The sequence below is a fragment of the Trachypithecus francoisi genome, unplaced genomic scaffold, assembly GCF_009764315.1.
Source record: "Trachypithecus francoisi isolate TF-2019V2 unplaced genomic scaffold, Tfra_2.0 Contig01461, whole genome shotgun sequence".
Lineage (NCBI taxonomy): Eukaryota > Metazoa > Chordata > Mammalia > Primates > Cercopithecidae > Trachypithecus > Trachypithecus francoisi.
Genome location: NW_022681433.1, coordinates 18,337,356 through 18,358,252, shown reverse-complemented (window position 1 = coordinate 18,358,252; position 20,897 = coordinate 18,337,356). Strand labels below are relative to the sequence as shown.

General features: G+C 41.0%; 1 long non-coding RNA gene across 3 annotated transcripts in view; it reads left to right on the top strand.

Moving 5' to 3' along the window:
• The first annotated feature begins 384 nt into the window (after positions 1-384).
• The window catches only part of LOC117098462, an 82,308-nt gene continuing 61,795 nt past the window's right edge, over positions 385-20,897 (top strand). For all 3 annotated transcript variants that reach the window (XR_004443424.1, XR_004443419.1, XR_004443421.1), the window contains exon 1: positions 385-479. This is a non-coding gene — a long non-coding RNA (uncharacterized LOC117098462). The remainder of the gene's footprint in view (positions 480-20,897) is intronic.

Below are 20,897 nucleotides of genomic sequence, written 5' to 3'. Positions count from 1 at the left end.
AGGAGGTTACCATCCAGAGGGAAGCTAAGGCACATGTGCGTGTGCGCGTGTACACACACACACACACACACACATTGCAGAGGTAAGAGCACAGCTGTGGAGTCAGACAGGCTACCATCAGAATCCAATTTCAAGGTGCCACTCTGAGCCAACAATTCCTCCTCTGCTATAAGGGGTAATATGCACCTTGTTGGGTCATATAAACACTGAAGTTGACAATAAAAAGTCCTAGTGCAATAATGGACCTAATAAATGTCCATTCCCCTCTTTTCTTGCATAGATGACTGTGATGCAAGGAAGAAGCTGATGTGTCACAATACACATCAGAGTTCTCAGAGTTTAAAGAATAGAGGTGCAATTATTTACAGCGGAGCGGGGGCAGGGGCTCAGGAAAGAGTTCACAGAAGAGGTGACATCTGAACTTGGCTTTGAATATGAGCAAATCTGGATATGTAGAAACAGGAGACATGGAGTGACAGGTAATGCTGGGAGGTGATGAGAGATCATGCCAAGCTAACTTGGAACTTCAAGTGTAAGCAAAGTGGTTTCAGCAGGAAGATGAGAACAGTCAAGCGATAGTTTATAAATACACATCTTATAGCTGGTTTCTTGTCTATTGGAGAAGAATTCTGAGCAATTTTAGAGTCCAGAAAGTGTGACAATAGGTAATGATGGTCTACACTATGGTGATGAAGATGGAACAAAAGGTAGCTGGGAGAGGCACCAAGCAGGATATGTGGATGAGAGTATAGAGAGTTCTTTGCTACGTGTAGCCCTAGTGACAGGAAGGATGGCGGCCCCCACAGACAGAAACAGGGAAAATACAGATGACAAAGATGATAATGAAGGTCATGCTGGCAGATTCTATTCTGGATTACTCAGACTTCTGAGAAGAAATTGCCTGCAGGCAACTGAGAATCTAACTGGAGCTTAGAGAAGACATCCCAGGCAGAAAGGTTTGTGAGACATCAAGGTCAGTGGAGAGATGAAGAAGAGAAGAGAGATGAGGATGAGCTCTGGGACATGGACATTGTGGGGTGGAGGAGGAAGTAGAAGAGGAGGGGACAAGGAAGCTGTAATAAGAGAGCCAGGAATACTGGAGAACGCAGTGTTGTGAAAGTCAAAGAAGGAGGAGCTCCTGGCAGAAGGAAGAGGTGGCTTAGGGACCAACAGTGCAGACAGGTTAGAGAAAAGGAGGAGGCAAAGGTGTAGGTTTGCAGTTTAAGACTTATGGATGATACCTCTCTTACATTGTTATTCATTTTTGTCCATGAAAGGTTTGTTGGTTTTGCATGGATTCTTTTTGTAATAACAATGACAAGATTACGAATGACCTTAAAGAGGTGAAAACCAGATTGTAAATGTCTCAGGGGAGACGGCAAGGTTAGGAAGTATAAACAATGATTGTACATTGCTCTTAAAGAAGTTGCACAGCAAAGAAGAGAAAGATAACTCAAGTAAGCGCTAAGCCAACAGAAGGTTTTAGTCAGTGATGTGCTAGAAGCTTCTGACCTTCGGGAAAACTGATTATGAAATTTCCAGGAATTCTGTGAGCTACTTGTTAAACTGGCTTGAAATACTCCCATGATTGGAGTGTTTACAGAAATTGGCAAATGCTGTAAATCAGCCACCTCCCCCCTCACGCCCAGCCAGTTGTTACACACTTACCAGCACACCAGTTTCTAGGCCGGATGGATGAATACCATGGACAGGGAGGGATTTAAAGGTGGATTAAGATAGAGGGATATGAGGTTGGGATAGGGGAAGGGAAACAGTTCCAAGGTTTAGAAAGCCCCAGGTGTCATTGTGCCAGGTGGGGATACTGAGGTTGGGGAGCACGAGTGATTGTGAGGGCAGGATGTGGAACGCATCATTGCATGTACTCGGTGAGGGAGTTATTAAACCTCCTACCCCACTTGATTCAATTAAAGAACAATTCCACATCTCAGCAATAGAAAGAAATTAGGCCAGAACTAATGAAAATTATGCTTGAAGAAAAATAAATTTTTAACCACTTTATTGAGGTATGATTGGCATAGAAAAAGCTGTAGATATTCGATGTATACAACTTGCTGCGTTTGGAGATAATTATACACCATGAAACCATCAAACTGTCATCACTGTGGATACCATAAACATATCCCTCAACTCCAAGTTTCCTCTCATCTTCTTTGTTTTTCTTTTTTCAACTTTTTTTGGTAAGATCACTTAATATGAGATCTACTGTCTTAGAAAAATGTTAAGTATACAACACAATATTGCTAATCATAGGCCCTATGAAGTAGATCTCCAGATCTCATTTATTTTGCATAACTGAAACCTTTTTTTTTTTTTTTGAGATGGAGTTTTGCTCTGTCACCAGGCTGGAGTGCAGTGATATGATCTTGGCTCACTGCAATGGCAACTTCTTCCTTCTTGGTTCAAGCGATTCTCCCGCCTCAGCTTCGCCAGTAGCTGGGATTACAAGTGCACACCACCATGCCCAGCTAATTTTTTTGTATTTTTAGTAGAGACGGGGTTTCACCATGTTGGCCAGGATGGTCTTGATCTCCTGACCTCATGATCTGCCCACCTTGGCCTCTCAAAGTGCTGGGATTACAGGCGTGAGCCACCGTGCCTTGCCTCACAGCAGTATTTATTGAAGAGACTGGTCCTTCTCTAATGCATATTCTTAGCATCTTTGTCAAAAATGAGTACATTGTAGATGTATGGATTTATTTCTGGGTCCTCTATTCTGTTCCATTGGTCTGTGAGTCTGTTTTTATGCCGGTACCATGCTGTTTTGGTTACAATAGCTCTGAAGTATCATTTGAAGTAAAGTAATATGATTTCTCCAGTTTTCTTATTTTCTTTTTCAGGATGCCCTTGAATATTCTGGGTCTCTTGTGGTTCCATATACATTTTAGGATTTTTTTTTCTATTCCTGTGAAGAATGCCATTGGTATTTCAACAGAGACTGCATTGAATCTGTCTTTTTCCAGAACTTAGAGGAAAGGCTTTCAGTTTTCCCCCTTCAGTATGATACTAGCTGTGTGTGTGTCATATATGACTTTTATTGTGTTATGTTCCTGTTATACTCAGTTTTTTTTTGGATTTTTTTTATCATGAAGGGATGCTGAATTTTATCAAATGATTTTTCATCATCAATTGAAATCTTATGGTTTTTGTCCTTCATTCTGTTAATATGATGTCTCACATTAATTGATTTGCATATTTTGAACCATCCATGTATCCCTGGGATAAATCCCATTTGGTCATGATGAATGATCTTTTTAATGTGTTGTTGAATTTAGTTTGCTAACATTTTGTTGAAGGTTTTTGCATAACCATTCATCAGGAATAATGGCTTGTGGTTTTCTTTTCCTTTTCTTTCTTTTTTTTTTCTTTTTTTTTTTTTTTTGTTAATATGTCTTGTCTGGTTTTGGTATCAGGGTAATACTGGCCTTGTAGAATGAATTTGGAAGTATTGCCTCCTCCTCTATTTCTCAGAATAGTCTGAGTAGGATTGGTATTAGTTCTTCTTTAAATGTTTGGAAAAATTCGTCAGTGAAGCCATCAAGTCCTGAGCTTTTCTTCACTGGGAGACTTTTTATTATGGCTTCAAATCTCATTACTTGTTATTGGTCTGTTTAGGTTTTGGATTTCTTCATTGTTCAATCTTGGTAGATTGTACATGTCTCGAAATGTATCCATTTCTTCTAGGTTTTCCAATTCATTGACATAGTTGTTCATAGTGGCCTCTAATGAGCCTTTGAATTTCTGCAGTATTGGCTGTAATGTCTCCTTTTTCAGCTCTGATTATTATTATTTGTCTCTCATCTCTTTTTTTCGTGGTTTGACTAAAGGTTTGTCAATTTTATCTTTTCAAAAAACCAACTTTCGTTTTGTTGATCTTTTGTATTGTTTTTCATTTCAATTTTATTAATTTCTGCTTAGATCTTTTTAAAAATGGTTTCTTTCAACTTTTAATTTAGTTTTAGGGAGTACAAATGCAGTTTTATTACATAGGTACATTGCACTCAGGCAGTGTGCATAGTGCCCAATAGCTAGTTTTATGACCCACGCCCCCTTACTCCTTCCCCCCTCTAGTAGTCCACCATGTCCATTGTTCCCATGTTTATGTTTGTGAGACTCAAAGTTTAGTTGTCACTTATAAGTGAGAACATACAGTATTTGGTTTTCTGTTACCGGATTAATTTGCTTAGGATTATTCCCTCCAGCTCCATTCATGTTGCTGCAAAACATAATTTAATTCACTTTTATGGCTGCATAGTATGCCATTGTGTATCTGTACCACATTTTCTTTATCCAATCCAGCACTGATGGGCGCCTAGGTTTATTCCATGTCTTAGCTATTGTGTATAGCATAGGGATGAACATATGAGTGCATGTGTCATTTCAGTATAACGATCTATTTTCCTTTGTGCTCTGGTCTTTATTGTTTTTTTCTTTCTTCTAATTTTTCTTTTCTATTCCTTTAAGATGTATCATTAGGTTGTTTATCTGAAGTATTTTTTTACTTTTCTGATGTAGGCATTTATTACTATAAACTTTCTTCTTCGTACTGCTTCCACTGTATCCCATAGGTTTTGGTATGCTGTGTTTCCATTTTCCTTTGCTTCAAGAAATTTTTATTTTACTTGAAGTTCCAGCAGCCATGTGCAGAACATGCAGGTTTGCTACATAGGTATGTGTGTGCCATGGTGCTTCAGTAAGTTTTTAAATTATCTTCTTAATTTCTTCATTGACCCACTGGTCATTCAGGAGCATATTGTTTAATTTCCATGTGTTTGTGTACTTTGCAAAATTCCTCCTGTTATTGATTTCTAGGTCTCTAGATCTACTCATTGTGGTCAGAGAAGATACTTGATATAATTTCAGACTTTTAAGATGTTGTATGGTCTATCCTTGAGAATAATCTATGTGCTGAGGAGAAGAATGTGTATTCTGCAGCTGCTGGATGCAATGTTCTGTAAATATCTATTAGGCCCATTTGGTGTAGAGTGCAGATTTTTTTGTTGTTGTTGTTGATTTTCTGTCTGGATAATCTGTCCCATGCTGAAAGTGGGGTGTTGAAGTCTCCAGTTATTATTGTATTGGGATCTAGCTCTCTTTTTAGCTCAAAAACTATTTGCTTTATATATCTGGGTGCTTCAGTGTTGGGTGCATATATATTTACAATTGTTATATCCTCTGAATGAATTTACCCCTTTATCATCATGTAATGACCTTGTCTCTGTTTATCATTTTTGTCTTGAAATCTATTTTGTCTGATATACGTATAGCTACTTCTACTTTTTTGCTTTACATTTGCGTGAAATATCTTTTTCTATCCTTTTATTTTCAGTCTATGTATGTCTTTATAGGGGAAGTGTGTTTCTTGTAGGCAATCAATGGGTCTTTTAAAAAATCCATTCAGCCACTCACTCTATGTCTTTTGTTTAGAGAATTTAGTCCATTTACATTCAATGTTATTATTGACAAGTAAGGACTTATTTCTGCTATTTTGTTATTTGTTTTCTGGTTGTTTTGTGGTCTTCTCTTCTTTTTTTCCTTCTTTCCTGTCTTCCTTTTAGTGAAGGTTATTTCCTCTGGTAGTGTGTTCTAATTTCTTGCTTTTTATTTTTTGTACCTGTTGTATGCTTTTTAATTTGAAGTTGCCATGAGAATTGCAAATAATATAACCTGTTATTTTAAGTTAAGGAAGATTTAACACTGACTGCATAAACAAACAAGTAAGCAAATATAGAACTAATAAAAACTACATTTTAACTCACCCCTCCAGTTGTTAACTTTTTGTTATTTATATTTTATTATACCATTTATGTCTTGAAATTTTGTTGTAGTTATTATTTTTGAAAGGTTCATCTTTTCGACTATCTACTCAGGATATGAGTAGTTTACACACCACCATTACAGTGTTATAATATTTTGTATTTTTTCTGCGTATTTAGTATTATCATTGAGTTTTGGACCTTCAGATGATTTCCTGTTGCTCATTAATATTCTTTTCTTTCACATCGAAGAACTCCATTTAGCATTTCTTGTAGGACAAGGCTGGTGTTGATGAAATCGCCCAGCTTTAGTTTGTCTGGAAAAGTATTCATTTCTCCTTCATGTTTGAAGGATATTTTTGCTGGATATGCTATTCTAGGATAAAAAAAAGTTTTATTCCTTCAGCACTTTAAATATGTCATGCCACTCTGAGACACTCCACTGAGAAGTCTGCTTCCAGATGGATTGGAGCTCCTTTGTATGTTTTCTGTTTCTTCTCCCTTGCTACTTTTAGATTCTTTCTTTATCTTTAACCTTTGGGAGCTTGATTATTAAATGTCTTGAGATAATATTATTTGAGTTAAATCTGCTTGGTGTTCTGTAACTTTCTTCTATTTGAATATAGATATCTTTCTCTAGGTTCGGAAAGTTCTGTGTTATTATCCCTTTGAATAAACTTGCTATCCCTATTTCTCTCTCTGCCTCCTCTTTAAGGCCAATAACTCTTAAATTTGCCCCTTTGAGACTATTTTCTAGATCTTGTAGGCATGCTTCATTCTTTTTTCTTTATTCTTTTGTTGCCGCTGACCGTGTATTTTCAAATAGCCTGTCTTCAAACTCTTCTGTTTGATCAATTCTGCTATCGAAAGACTCTGACGCAAAGACTCTGATGCATTCCTCAATCTGTCATTTGCATTTATCAGCTCCAGAATTTCTGCTTGATTGTTTTAAATTATTTTAATCTCTTTGCTAACTTTGTCTGATAGGATTCTGAATTCTTTCTCCGTATTGTCTTGGATTTTATTGGCCTTTCTCAAAACAGCTATTTTGAAATTTCTGTCTGAAAGGTCCTGCATTGCTCTCTCTTTGGGACTGATCACTGTGCCTCAGTTAGTTCATCTGGTGACATCATGTGTTCCTGGATGGCCTTGATGCTTGCGGATGTTTGTCAGTGTCTGGGCTTTGAAGTGTTAGGTATTTATTATAGTCTTCACAGTCTGGGCTTGTTTGAACCTGTCTTTCTCGGGAAGACTTTCCAAGTATTTGAAGGGACTTGGGTGTTTTGATCTAAGTCTTTGGTCAATGCAGCTATGTCTGCATTAGGGGGCAACCTAAGCCTGATAATTCTGTGGCTCTTGCAGACTCACAGAGGCACGACGTTGGTGGTCTTTGGTGAATGTGTGAGAATTGTCTAGATCACCAGGCAGAGACTCTTGTTCTCTTCCCTTACTTTCTCTCAAATGGGTTCTCTGTCGCTGTACTGAGCTCCCTGGATCTGGGGGAGGGGTGACACAAGCATCTCTGTGGCCATCAATAACGGGACTGCACTGAGTCAGACCTGAAGCCAGCACAGTACTGGGTCTTGCCCAAGGCCCCACGGTGACCACTGCCTGGCTACGACCTATGCTCATTCAAGGCCAAAGGGCTCTACAGTCAGCAGGTGGCAAGCTCAGCCAGGCTCATGTCCTTCCCGTCAGGATGGCAAGCTCCTCCCAGCCCCAGATGGGTCCACAGATGATATTCAAGATAGAGGGCTTGGAGTCAGGAACCTTAGGAATCTACCTGCTGCTCTATTCTATTGTGGCTGAGCTAGCACCCCAGCTCCAAGATAAAGTTCTTCCTACTCTTTCTTCCCCTTTCCTCAAGCAGAGGATTCTCTCTCTATGACCACCACTTCCCCAGGACCACAGCAAGTACTGCCTGGCTACCGCTGATGTTCACTCAAGGCCCAGGGGCCCTTCAGTCACCTTGTGGTGAATGTTGTCGTCCCTTGATCTCTCCCTTTAGGTCAGTGAGCTCCCCTCTAGCCTAGGGCAGATCCAGAATGGCCATCCAGGAGCCAAGGCCTAGAACTGCGGACCCTAGGAGCCTGCTTGGTGCTGTAGCCCACTGTGGCCAAACTGGTGCCCAAGCTGCAGGATAAAGTCCCCTTTATACTTTCCTTCCTTTCCTCAAACAGAAGGAGTCTCTCCCCATAGCCACCACAGCTAGGAAGGTGCTGGGTCACACCTGAAGCCAGCATGGCTCTGAATCTCACCCAAGGTCCGTAGTGAACACTGCTTGGCTAGCACTGCTGATTATTCAGGGCCCAAGGAACTTTTGTCAGCAGATAATGAATCCTGACATGACTGGGTCCTTCCCTTCAAGCCAGCAGGTTCTCTTCTGACCCAGGGTGTGTCTAGAAATGTCCTGGAGGTATGACCTAGAATAGGGGCCTCAGGACTCTGCCCAGTGCCCTATTGTACTGTGGCTAAGTTGGCATCCAACTTGCAAGACAAATCCTCCTTTACTCTCCCTTCTCCTCTCCTCAAGCAGAGGGAAAGAGTCTCTCCCGCAGCTGTAAGCTGCACTGCCTGGAACTGGGGGAGGGCGATGTAAGCACTCTCTTGGCCTGCAGAGCTGGCGCCTCTCTAGGTGATATACATCTCAAGTCTGCTGGCTCTGAGCTCAGCACAGTCTAAGGACTTGTCCAGGAGCTGCAGTCCCTGTGGTCTATCCTGCCTTTCAAGTTTATTTAGGACCCCAGAGCACTTTAGTCCATAGTGATGGGACTTGCTGGAACTCAGTTTCTGACTGCTGGGATGGACAATTCCCCTCTGGCTAGGACTGATCTAAATGCTCCCTCCATGGACATCAGCTGGGTTCTGCCCAGTGTTGCTTTGCACTGTGACTGAGCAGCACTGATTTCCAATGCAAAGCCCCACAATCACTGTGCGCGCTTTCTCTCTCTTCCTCTCTCTCTCTCTGTCAAGAACACAAACTCTCCCTCTGCCTGCCAGGAAATAGAAGGAGGTTGTTGTAGGCAGTTCAAGATTGTCTTTCCTACCCTCTTCAGTGTTGAAACCAGGTACTGCGGTCACTCACATGATTTTTGGTTCTCATGAAGGTGGTTTTTTGCATGGATAGTTGTTTAATTTGGTGTTCCTGTCGGGGGGGGGGGGGGGGCGGTGATTGCTGGAGGCTTCTATTTCACCATCTTGGTCTGCCTTCACCTAGAGGCCTCTATTTTCAAGCTGCTGAGGAAGCTCCGAGTTAATTTCTATAGTGGCTGTACCAATTTACATTTCCGCCAACAGTGTACAAGGATTCCCTTTTCTCTACATCCTCGCTACCTCTTGCTGTCCTTTGTTTTTTACATCATAGCCATCCTAATGTTTGTGGGTTGTTACCTTGTTGTGGTTTTAATTTGCATTTCCCTTATGATTAGTAATATCAAGCACCTTTTCATATACATATTGGCTATTTGTCTGCCATCTTTGGACATTTCTCCATTTTAAAATCAGTCTTCTTCTTGCTACTGAGTTTTAGGAGTTCCTTATATATTTGTCATATTAACTCCTTATCAGATATACGGTCTGTGACTATTTTCTACCATTCTCTAGGTTGCCCTCTCATCTTGTTAACAGCTTCCTTTGTTGTGGAGATGCTTTTTAGTTTTATGGCATCCCATTTGTCTATTTTGGCTCATGTTGCCTGCGTTTTTGATGTCTTGTCCAAGAAATCGTTGTTCAGTTCAATGTCTACAAGAAGTTTTTTGCCCATGTTTTCTTCTAAGAGAAAGAAAAGTGAATTTCAGTGTAGCTAGAAAATCAAACCTTCATGATAAGTATGATATTTCTTTGGGTTGTCTTGCTTAATGCCTTATAAATTTCATCACTGCCAATGTCAAGGCTTGGGGTGGTGACTCAAAATATTACTAAAACCACCCAGTCCATCACCCAGGAGAATAGCTCAATCATCCGAAATGAAGACTGGACAAGAGAGCACATTAAGAGGGTGAGCAAATGAGACCCCCAAATATAACACACTCTATTTTCTAATGTAGGAGAAAATGAACAGTCCAGCTAAACACAGACACAAGCATCTGAATAGGAGGCTAAGATTCGAAGCTTGGTTCTGGGAGCCTATAACCCTAAAACTATATTTAAAGCTTACTTTATCGAATAAGATATTTGAGATTTGCTCTTTCCTGATAGTCCTATGTTAGCCTTTCAGGATTTTTATGTAATTTTAAAAAGGAGTTACAATAAAAGCTCATTTAATTCCAAATTAAATGCTTTATCCAAATTGTTGCTTTAATTAGAGTATCTGTGGAGGTACACACATACACAAGAAAAGAAAATACAAGGAAGGGTAGGAGAAAAAGGAAAAAGGAAAAGAGAGGAATGGACAGAGAGAAGGACAGCAGAGAATATGTTTGACCAACTCTGGGGCCAGGATCCAGGTTTGAGTTAGGAGCATTCTGTGATTACCTACTCAGGTCTTGCCACTGGACACAAAGGAATTTCACATCTTTTCGGGGCTGCTGTAGGAGAGGGCTCCCAGCTGGTTCCTAGACTTAAGACAGCAGTCCCTCAGCCTCCTTCGTAAATGTCAGAAATGTAAGACCTACTCCCAAATAAATATCTCAGGGAAGACATCTAAGGGCAGCTGAGGATGCTTGCTGCCATTCCCTTTCCATCAATAGGGTCTTTGACTAACACACTTGGCCCTCTGCTACTGAGATTTCCAGCAGGAAATTCTTCGGAACTCTATATAATACCTAATCTTCCCCCAAAACAAAAACCTGCTTTTCTTTCCTTTAAGGATAAACAGTATCATCAATGAACAGGGGGAGAGATTACAGTCCCCAAAGCAAGACAGAGCCCAGGATCTCGGACTCAAGGTCACAGAAGGGTTATCCTTTTGATTGAAGGTTTCAATTAAGGAGATTTTCACTGCTATAGCTCAAAGAAAATTAACTTGGAAATGTGATAGGCCATGAAAAGAAACTCAAATGACATTAGAAAGAGAGAAGTAATCATCTCATCAGAAGCTATAATAATGTGAGGTGGGTAATGAGAATTTCTCAGTATGTCCCAGACACTGTCCCAAGGGAAGAGGTACGGAGAGTAACATAGTGTCTGGTTGGCTTGGCACACTCACCGTGAACTAATAGTTTGGTATTCTGGTTTATAAAGTGGTGTGAATCGGATCACCAGAATTTGAATAGATTGAGATTATAAGAGAATTTCTGAACCTATTTAAAAAACAGCATAGCAATAAAAGTGATTGTTAAGCTATATTGAGACTTTACTGTGTGCTGGGCACTGTGGGAACAGTTTTGTATACACGATCTCATTTAAACTTCAGAACAGCACTATTTACGCCACCCCCACCCCCACTCCCATCTCCATTTTATAAATGATGGACTTGAGGCTTAAAGAAGTTAAGCATCTTTAGCAATAGTAAGTGGCAGAGCGGGGATTTGAGTCCAGGGTTTATCGGGCTGCAAAACACACGAGTTTAATCACTGACTGAGACAGTGGAAGTGGCTGAGGCTTAAAACAGCTGCATGCAGAGACATCCAGTAGAAGAAAGAGACCTGCACAGACCAGGGTTTGGAGTCCCCTTCAGCAAATGAGGTTCCGTGTAGCCTGGGACAAGCCCTTATTTTTTCTGAGCCTTGGTTTCCTTGTATGTAAAGTAAAAATAACTAACAGTATCTAACTCAAAGGTTATTAAGAGGATTAAGCAAAACAGCACATGTAGGGTGCCTGCTCCTGTGACGCTGGGTCCTCCCAGCAGTCCCCAGGGATTTGAAGTGAGGGCACTACTGCAAGTACCTGGGATCAACCTGAAGGAAGGAGGATCTCTTCCTAAGTCCTTTCAAGTGAGTCTAATTTTTTTCCACACTCTTTTACTTCTCTTTTGCAGATAAATCATCCCATTTAAGTATTTCTCCAATTTAATCTATAAATATATCATGATTATCTTCGTTTCCTGTGGCATGTATAACAAATTACCACAAACTTGGTGACTTTGAACAACACAAATTTACCGACTGATGGTTCCAGAGGCCAGAAGTATTAACTCAGCGTCACTGGGCTGAGATCAACATGTTAGCTGGGCCAAGCTCCCTCCAAGATTCTAGAGGAAAGTTGTGCCTTAGGTAGAACCAGTATGCCTTGGCTTGTGGCCCCATTACTCCATCCTTGGCCTCTGTGGTCACATTGTCTTTTCTTCTTGTGTGTGTGTATCTAAGCTCCTTCTACCTCTCTCTTATAAGGACACTAGTAATGGCATTTAGGGACCACCCAGATAATTCAGGATAATCTCCTCATCCCAACAGCCTAAACTGTATCGCATCTGCACAGACCTTTTTTTCCATGCAAAGTAACGTTTACAGGCCCTGGGGGTTAGGCTCTGATATCTTTGGGGGCATCATTCAGTCTGCTACAGTGATATTATATATGCCCTGCTTCTCCTGGGATAAGAAGGTTGAGAATCTGAAATAGGCATCCACTTAAGTACTTATACAAAGCCCAGCAGTGTGCCAGATGTTTGGGGTTACACAGCAGAAACAAGGGATACAGTCTTTGTATTTGAAAGTTTGAAAATGAGATGAAGACATAGAATAGCCCCAGAAAAATTCTGTAGCAATCGACAAATAAGGTGGTAGAAATTAAGTCCAGACTTAACTTAAAAGCGTAAAAGGAAATCTGTGCAAGAAAGAAAGACCATGATATACAGTGGGAACAGTCAAAGAATGTTTAAAGGAGAAGACCAGTTTTTAGCTAAACTTAAGAGGATCGGATGTCAACTGCTTGAGAAGAGTGGAAAGAATATTCTAATGAGAGGGATTAGCAATGATAGAAGTTGAGAAAGAAACAGAATAACCAGCTGTAGGACAGTGAGCAGTGAAAGGGGAAACTGACCAGCTACTCTGGAGTTCATTCATAGAAAGCCTTGACCATGAGGATAAATAATTTAGATTTTAATCAAAAGGCAACAGGGGCTGGGTGCAGTGGCTCACGCTGTAATCCCAGCGCTTTAGGAGGATGAGGTGGATGGATCACTTGAGGTCAGGAGTTTGAGACCAGCCTGACCAGCATGATGAAACCCTCTCTCTACTAAAAATACAAAAATTAGGCAGGTGTGGTGGTGCATGCCTGTAATCCTAGCTACTCAGGAGGCTCAGGCAGGAGAATTGCTTGAACCCAGGAGGCAGAGCCTGCAGTGAGCTGAGATTGCACCATTGCACTAGAGCCTGGGTGACAGAGCAAGACTATGTCTAAAAAGAAAAAAAAAAAAAAGAGGTAACAGGGATCCATGGCAAGTTACTGAGCAGAGGGCTGTTATATACTGTGCAGTAGAGAGACTGGAGTCGAGAAAGTCATTAGAAGACTTTTTGACACAATCCAAACCCAAATAAGGGTAGTAAAGACAGAAATAATGGAAAAGGTAGAATCTGAGAGACAATTTACAGGAAGTGTCAAAATACAAGATTAACAGAGCTGGAAGGATGATGGTGCATCCGGGGAGGAAAGGTAAGGAATGAGGCAGTTCTCTCCAAGGAGAGCCAGTATTTTCCCCCTCCTTTCACATCACCAGACTCTGGGAACTTTGGAATCACACAATGGCTACAATGTGTCCTGTGCCATCTCTGGGGCAGGCAGTTTATAGACTTTTTCTTCCAATTAAGGAATGTATTATTATGACCTTTGTATAGATAACAAATTGCGTAATTTGCTCTAAGTCATAAAATAATGAATTACAGGATAAAGATAGGAGTCCCAGGCTCTGCTCTGTTTGACCCCAAAGTGTCTCTCCACTACTCATTCTCGTTTGTTCATTTGCTTATTCCTATATATATATTTATACATATTCATTCATTCATGGTTCAAGTAGTAATTGAGAACCTATAATGTTCTTGTCGCTGTTCTAGGAACTAGGCTGTAATGCAAAAAGTCTCAGTTCTTAACTTCAAGAGTTTACAGTCTAGTGAAGAGACAGGCAAGCAATTCTACTGGGATAAGATCATTGCTTTAAAGAAAGTATGAGACCGCATAGTAAGAATGTAGCAGAAGGAGTCCCTAAGTAGGCCTGGGAGAGCCAGAAAGAGCTTAAGGAGGAAGAAGCATGTGGCTTTGCCTGACACTTGAAAAATGAGTAGGAGTTAGCCAGACAGAAGTGGGGAAGATTCCTTCCCAAAAAAGAGATAGCATGTGCAGAAAGGTACAAAACAGCCAGACACGTCTAGGGAAGTACGTTCACAGGAGATTGCTGATAGGCAACCCTTGTGACAGTGGCGGGAGGGGGCCAGGATGAGCTGGGACGAGAGACAAGGGCCTGAGCATGGAGATCACTAAATGCATATGAGGAGTGGACTCCTTCCCATAGGACCTTTCGATTTGAAGTTTTATCATTCCACAAGTAACCGATGTGCTCCACTCTTTTATCTCAATTCAGTTGAATAAATATCTATTCAGAGACCTATTGGAATAATGTTTGCCCTTTAAAGAAAGTCCACAGGCAAAATCTTTGTCCTCCAACTAATCATAAGCAATTGTTAATTCCACCAAGCGGTAAATGTCCTAAGAAACTGCTCTTCAGCCTCCCAGGCAGGACTCTTCCAGGCATGATCTGTGTATAGAGTCTCTGGTTCTTCCTCCTCCAAGACATCAGCAAAACTCATCACACTCTATTTGCATCTAAGACTCCCAGGCCTCCACATTCAGTTGCCTAAGATGGTACTCTGGCTAGGTGCACACGTGTGCGGATGCTTAGCAGGCTCAGGGCGTGTCTGCCAGGGTGCTATCACCGGGCTGTTTCTCTGACCCGGGGCAGGGCACAAGGTTGCTTAGTTGGCCTGGAGCATATCTGCCAGGGACATGTTTACCAGGTGGTTTCTCAGGCCCCAGGCATGGGAACAGAGATGCTCAGCCAGTCTAGGGGCACATCCACCACGGGTGGGTCCACTAGGCTGTTTCTCAGGCTCTGGACACCACTTAGCCAACCTGTGAGCATGTCAGCTCCTCAGTGGCATGAAGGCCTCTCCTGCTTGGCCGAGGGCATGTGGCCATTTGGCTGGCTAAAGGGTGGAACTGTCCTGGATAGGTCCACTAGACTGTTCCTCTGATTAGAAGTGCCAGTGTTGGGAGTTGGTTTTCCTGTTGTACAGGACTAGAGTCACAGATCATCCTTGGCCTATGTTTCATGCAGCCTGGGTAGAAGCATTGCAGTCAGCCATGTGGTGGGCTTGGTGGAATGAAAAAGGAGCCCTAGGGCTCAGGAGGGACAGTAGCTACCGGACTTAGAGCAGGCACACTCCAGAAGTAGCTCTGGTATCAAGATAGTGCTGTGCTGTAGCAGCTTGGCTCAGAGTGGACGGGTGAGAGCTGGGAGTACACACCCTGTGCTCCTAACCAGGAGAACTGCAGCTGCATGAATTCCTGGCATTCCCCAAGCTGGGCTTAGGGCTTACAAGGACTATAGGATTCTTCTGTAGTGAGGACTATAGGTGTCTGCGGTGACAATGGGGGTTGGTGGGGTTCTTCTGCTTACCTTTTCCCTGCGAGGGGAAGTGCCTCCTGACTTTGGGCCAATCCAGGCAAAAGAGATGAAGCAGTAGAGTCAGGGTGCCCCATTCCCTTTTCTCTACTGCCCTTAGGGCTTCCAAATGCCCACAAGCACCTCTCCACTCCCCTGCAGCACTCCCCCACGCTCCCTTTGACACTCCAGTTGAATCTTAGTTGTTATTACCTTTGTCCTTTCTTGTTAGGGAGTGAGCCGAGGAACCTCTAGCTAGCCATCTTGCTGACATCGCTCCTCTTATTTCTCAGCTTCTTTTAAGGTTTCCCATTCTCTGCTTATCCCTTTCATAATACATGCCCTCCTTGCTACTCTGTGTGCCTTGGGAAATCTCATGCATTCCTTGACTTTGATGCTATCTATGTGTGGATCACTTTGAACTACACATATAGTCTAGATCTCTCTTCTGAATTTTATTATTGGGTATTTTATGTCCTTTTAGATATTCCACTAGAATGGACCATAGAAAACTCAGCATGCCTCCGACTGAACTCATGTTTCCCTCCCAAATGTGCTCTTCCTTTGCATTCTCGATCTTGACAAATGTCACCTCCGGCCACCCAGTCACTCATGCCAGAATCCAAGGAGTCATCTTAGACTCTTCATCTTTCTCATGCAGCACCCTCAAGCCCTTCTGTCCGGATCTATTGTTTTAATAGCTCTCAAAAATCTCCCCTCTATATTACTCTACTCCAAATAACAAAATCGTGGTTTGTCTTATCTGAATGACTACAATAGTCTTCTAGCTGGTCTCTCAGCTTTCAGTCTAGCTGGCACCACCCTTTAATCTGCCTTCCTTTTTGCTTCCAGAGTAATATTCATAAGACCCCAAATTGAATATGTGTATTACCACTTACTTTTTTAGTTTCTCTTTGTCTATAGGATAACACCTTAACATCTTAGTACATGGTATGCAATCCTTCAAACCCTGCCACCATCCTCATGTTTATCTCTGGACACACTCTTCCTGGAACCTTATGCTTCAACCAACCATTTGCATTTCTTGGAATATATTAAGCTATTTTGAGCTTGCAAGGCTTTGTTCTGCTCTTGCTGCCTAGAATCGCTTTTCTCTCCTTTGTTGATTGGCAAATATCTACCTATCTTTTAAGACTTGGCACAAATGCCACCTAGCCTGCTGTGCTGCTCCTAGTTAGAATCAGCTTCTCTATTCTGTGTACAGATCTCTGTCACAGCACTTGCAAGGCTTTATCGCACCTTTTTTGTTTTTGCAAGCACTTATGGGTAGGAACCATGTCTGATTTCTCTTGATATTCCCAGCCCAGTGCCTGGCACACAGAAGCCTGCAATAACTTTTGTGTTTTCTTGAATTTTAATAATTTATATACATAATTCACCATTCTTGATTAAACAATTCAGTGGGTTTTGACAAATGAATATAGTTCTGTGCTATCACTACAGTCATGACAGAATATTTTCATCACTCCAAAGATTTCCCCTGTTCCCTCTGTATTCCATCCCCTTCTCCCACCCTCTGGCCCTTGACAACTTCTGATCTGCTTTCTATTAGTGTTGTTTTGCCTTTGCAGAATTTCATATAAATGATCAAATAGTATGCAGCCTTTGTGTCTGACTTCTTTCATTCAGTATATTGTTTTGGTAGTTCATTCATGCTGATGCACATATTGCTAGTCCATTACTTTTTCTTTGAGCTTTCTTTGAATATTCCATTGCATGGATATACCATACTATGTTTATAGGCTCACCAGTTGATTAACATTTAAATTATTTCTACTTTTTGGCTGTTATGAGCAGAATTAATAAGGAAGTTTTCAAGTGAGTCATAGTGGGTGGACATATGGTAAGAGTAGAATTTCTGGATCCTATGGTACATGTATGCTGAACTTTAGGAGAGTGGCCAAACTGCCCTACCAAGTGATCTTTAACACTTTTTATTCTGATCGTCAACGCATAGGAGTTCCAGTCATTTCATATCCTTGCTACAGTCTTTTTAATCTTAGCTATTCTAGTAGGTGTGCAGCGGTATCTAACATTAATGATGGCGAGCATCTTTTCATGTATTCATTTGCTATACATATATCTTTGTTGGTAAAGTATATGTTTAAATCTTTTGCCCATTTTTTTTCAAGTTGGGACTTTTGTCTTCTTTTTATTTAGTTGTGTGTATTCTTCATATATTGTGGATACAAGTCCTTTGTCAGATCCATGTTTTGGAAATAATTTCTCCCAGCCTATGTCTTGCTTTTTAATTTTTTAGCACTGTTTTCGGAAGAATGGAAGTTTTAAATTTTGTTGGACTCTAATTTATCAATTCTTGCTTTTTGTGTCCTATTTAATAAATCATTGCTTAGGCCAAGGTCACTAAGATTTTTCTGCTATGTTTTCTTCTAGTAGTTCATGTATAAAACTACTGGAGTTCTTTTATTTATGTTTATGTTCCATTTATGAAAAGACTGTCCTTTCTGCATTACATTGCCTTGAGAACCTTGTCAAAGATCAAATGGTCATAAATATGTGAGTCTATTTTGGGATTCACTATTCTATTTCATTGAACTATATACCTATATTTACACTGATACTACACTATCTTGAGCACTGTTGCTTCATAATTAGGTAATGTGAGTTTCTCAAGTTCGTGCAGTTTTTTCAGAACTGTTTTTACTATTTAAGATTCTTTGCATTTTCGTGCAAATTTTAGAATCAACTTGTCACTTTCTATTAAAACAAAGCTTGCTGGGATTTTGATTGGTATTGGTTTTGCTTGAATCTATACATTAATTTGGGTATAAGAGACATCATATTTGTTGAATTTGTGAACGTCTACATACAAGGTGTTTAAGCCCATTGTATTTAAAGTTTATAGAGCAAATTCACAAACATTATCCTATTTGATCCACCTAACAACCCCGTAAGGTCAAAGGGAAATGCCAGCTTCATGTTGCAAATGAGAAAATGGAATCTCGAGAGACTTGACCTAGGTCAACAAGGCATAGGTGGTGGTGCCACTTGTCCTGGCTTTTACATTTTACTTCTACATATATTTGATGCTTGTTCCTGTAAGTATTGATCTGGTGTATCTAAAATGCTGGCATGTAGGTCTAAGCAGAAAAGACCTGGCGATGCAGCAAATCCAACCCTATACTCTCACTGCCTTTACTTGGAGAAAGACGCATCTAGAGACTCAGTCACCCCTGCTGAATTCAGACCAGCTCTGGGATATCCTAGCTCCGTGGCTTGAACCTTCTTGGGCATCACCAGCAATGGGCAAGCTTTAAAAATGCAGATGCTGAAGACTTGCCCCCAAGATTTTGATTCAGTTGTCTGGGGTATTAGTATGTATAAAAGCTCCCTGGAGACTGTATTATATAGCCACGTTTGGAAACTGTGATTCTGAGGCTTCAAGTGGCAAGAAGAGCAGAGAGTAAGAAGAGAGATTTCTTACAATTGGGCAAGGAGAGATCAGCCCCTGGGTCGGAGATCACTGACCTAACGGAGGGAAGGAAGATGAGAGAGCTGGATGCCAATTCCTTAACAGAATCAGGAGGCGATGCTAAAAATATCACACCTCCTCTCTGGATTGTGGGGGCTGATCCCAATTCCTTTAAAAATATGCTTACCCTGTAATAAGAAATTCAGCTCTCAAAGAGTCAGATAAATCCATAGCAGGAAAGGATTAGAGATTATTTTGCCCAATTTTCTTACTTCAAAGATAAGAAAACTGAGGTCCCAGGAGCTGATAAGTGGATCAGTATTACCAGTATGGGTAGAGCCAGGACTGAAACTCAATGATCTTGGGTCTTCACAGGGATTCCTTCCACCTTTCTGTCCCAGAGGCCATCCACAGACTTTCTCACTTTATGTAAACCCAACTGGGATGCAGGCTTGTGGGCCATTCAGGCCACACGCTCCCAATCCTTGCTGCATCAGAACCACCTGGGAGTTAAAAATATAGACTCCTGGGCCCATCAGAGACTCTAGAGCTTCTAGGGGGAGACTAGGAATGATTCCAACCAATCATGTCTCTTCTCTCACTCCTTCTGCTACTTGATCTCTGGTCTGTTTTGTTTAGTGTTCGCGAGCTGCAGCTCCAGAGAGGCCTGGCACCCGGGGCCTTGCCAACTCCTAAGTTGGTGATTACAAATTTTTGCTTATGAATACATCCAGGCCCGCACGCAGAATTAGAAGTAAACGATACTAGATTTATGCAAGCTAGATTTTTTCTTATTTCCACCAGATAAGATACAAACTTAAAAGAACAATCATTTTAAGGCCACAGAAAAGCAGATACCACCACGGAAAGAGCAGAATTGGCCACAGCTCCAGGGTATCTGCCCCAGTACTATGTTGAACAGGAGTGGTAAGAGTGGCCATCCTTGTCTTGTTCCAGTTCTCAAGATGAATGCTTCCAGCTTTTGCCCATTCCGTGTGATGTTGGCTGTAGGTTTGTCACAGCCAGCATCTTATTATTTTGAGGCTATTATTTTGTGGTATGTTCCTTTCATACCTACTTTGTTGAGGGCTTCTAACAGAAAGAGATGTTGAATTTTATCAAAAGCCTTTTCTGCAACTATTGAGATAATCATTTGGGTTTTATTGTTAATTTTGTGTATGTGGTGAATCACATTTATTGATTTGCATATGTTAAACCAAACTGGCATCACAGGAATAAAGCTTACTTTATCATAGTGAATTAACTTTTTGATTCACTGCTGGATTCAGTTTGCTAGTATTTTGTTGAGAATTTCTGCATCTTTATTCATCAGCGATATTGGTCTGAAGTTTTCTTTCTTTGTTGTGTCCCTACCAGGCTCTGGTATCAGAATGATGCTGGCTTCATAGAATGAGTTGAGGAAGACTCCCTCCTCCTTGATTTTTTGGGATCATTTCAGTAGGATTGGTACTAGCTTTTCTTTGTACATCTGGTAGAATTCAGCTGTGAATCCATCTGGTCCGGTGCTTTTTTTGGTTGGTATGCTTTTTATTGTTGAATTCAATTTCAGAATTCATTATTGGTCTGTTTAGAATTTTAATTTCTTCCTGGTTCAATCTTGGGAGACTGCTTGTTTCCAGGAATGTATCCATTTCTTCTAGGTTTTCTAGCTTGTGTGCGTAGAGGTATTCATAATAATCCCTGAGGATTTTTTTGTATTTCTGTGGGGTCTATTTATTACTTCGAACCATTTTTTGATAGAGTATTTAGGGCTCTCTAAATATAAGACAATGTTGCCTACAAACAGAGACTATTTAATATCTTAATTTCTGATTTGAGTACCTTTTGTTTCTTTCTCTTGCCAAATTGCTCTGGCTAGGACTTTCAGTACTATGTTACTAATGGTGAACAATCCTTTTAATGTGCTATTGAATTCAGTTTACCCATATTTTGTTGAGGATTTTTGCATCTATATTCATCAGGGATATTGGCCTGTAATTTTCTTTTCTTGTAGTGTCCTTGTCTGGCTTTGGTATCAGGGTAATGCTGGCCTTGTAAAATAAGTTTGTCAGTTTTCTCTCCTCTTCAATTTCTTTGGAAGAGTTTGAGACAGATTGGTATCAGTTCCTCTTTAAAT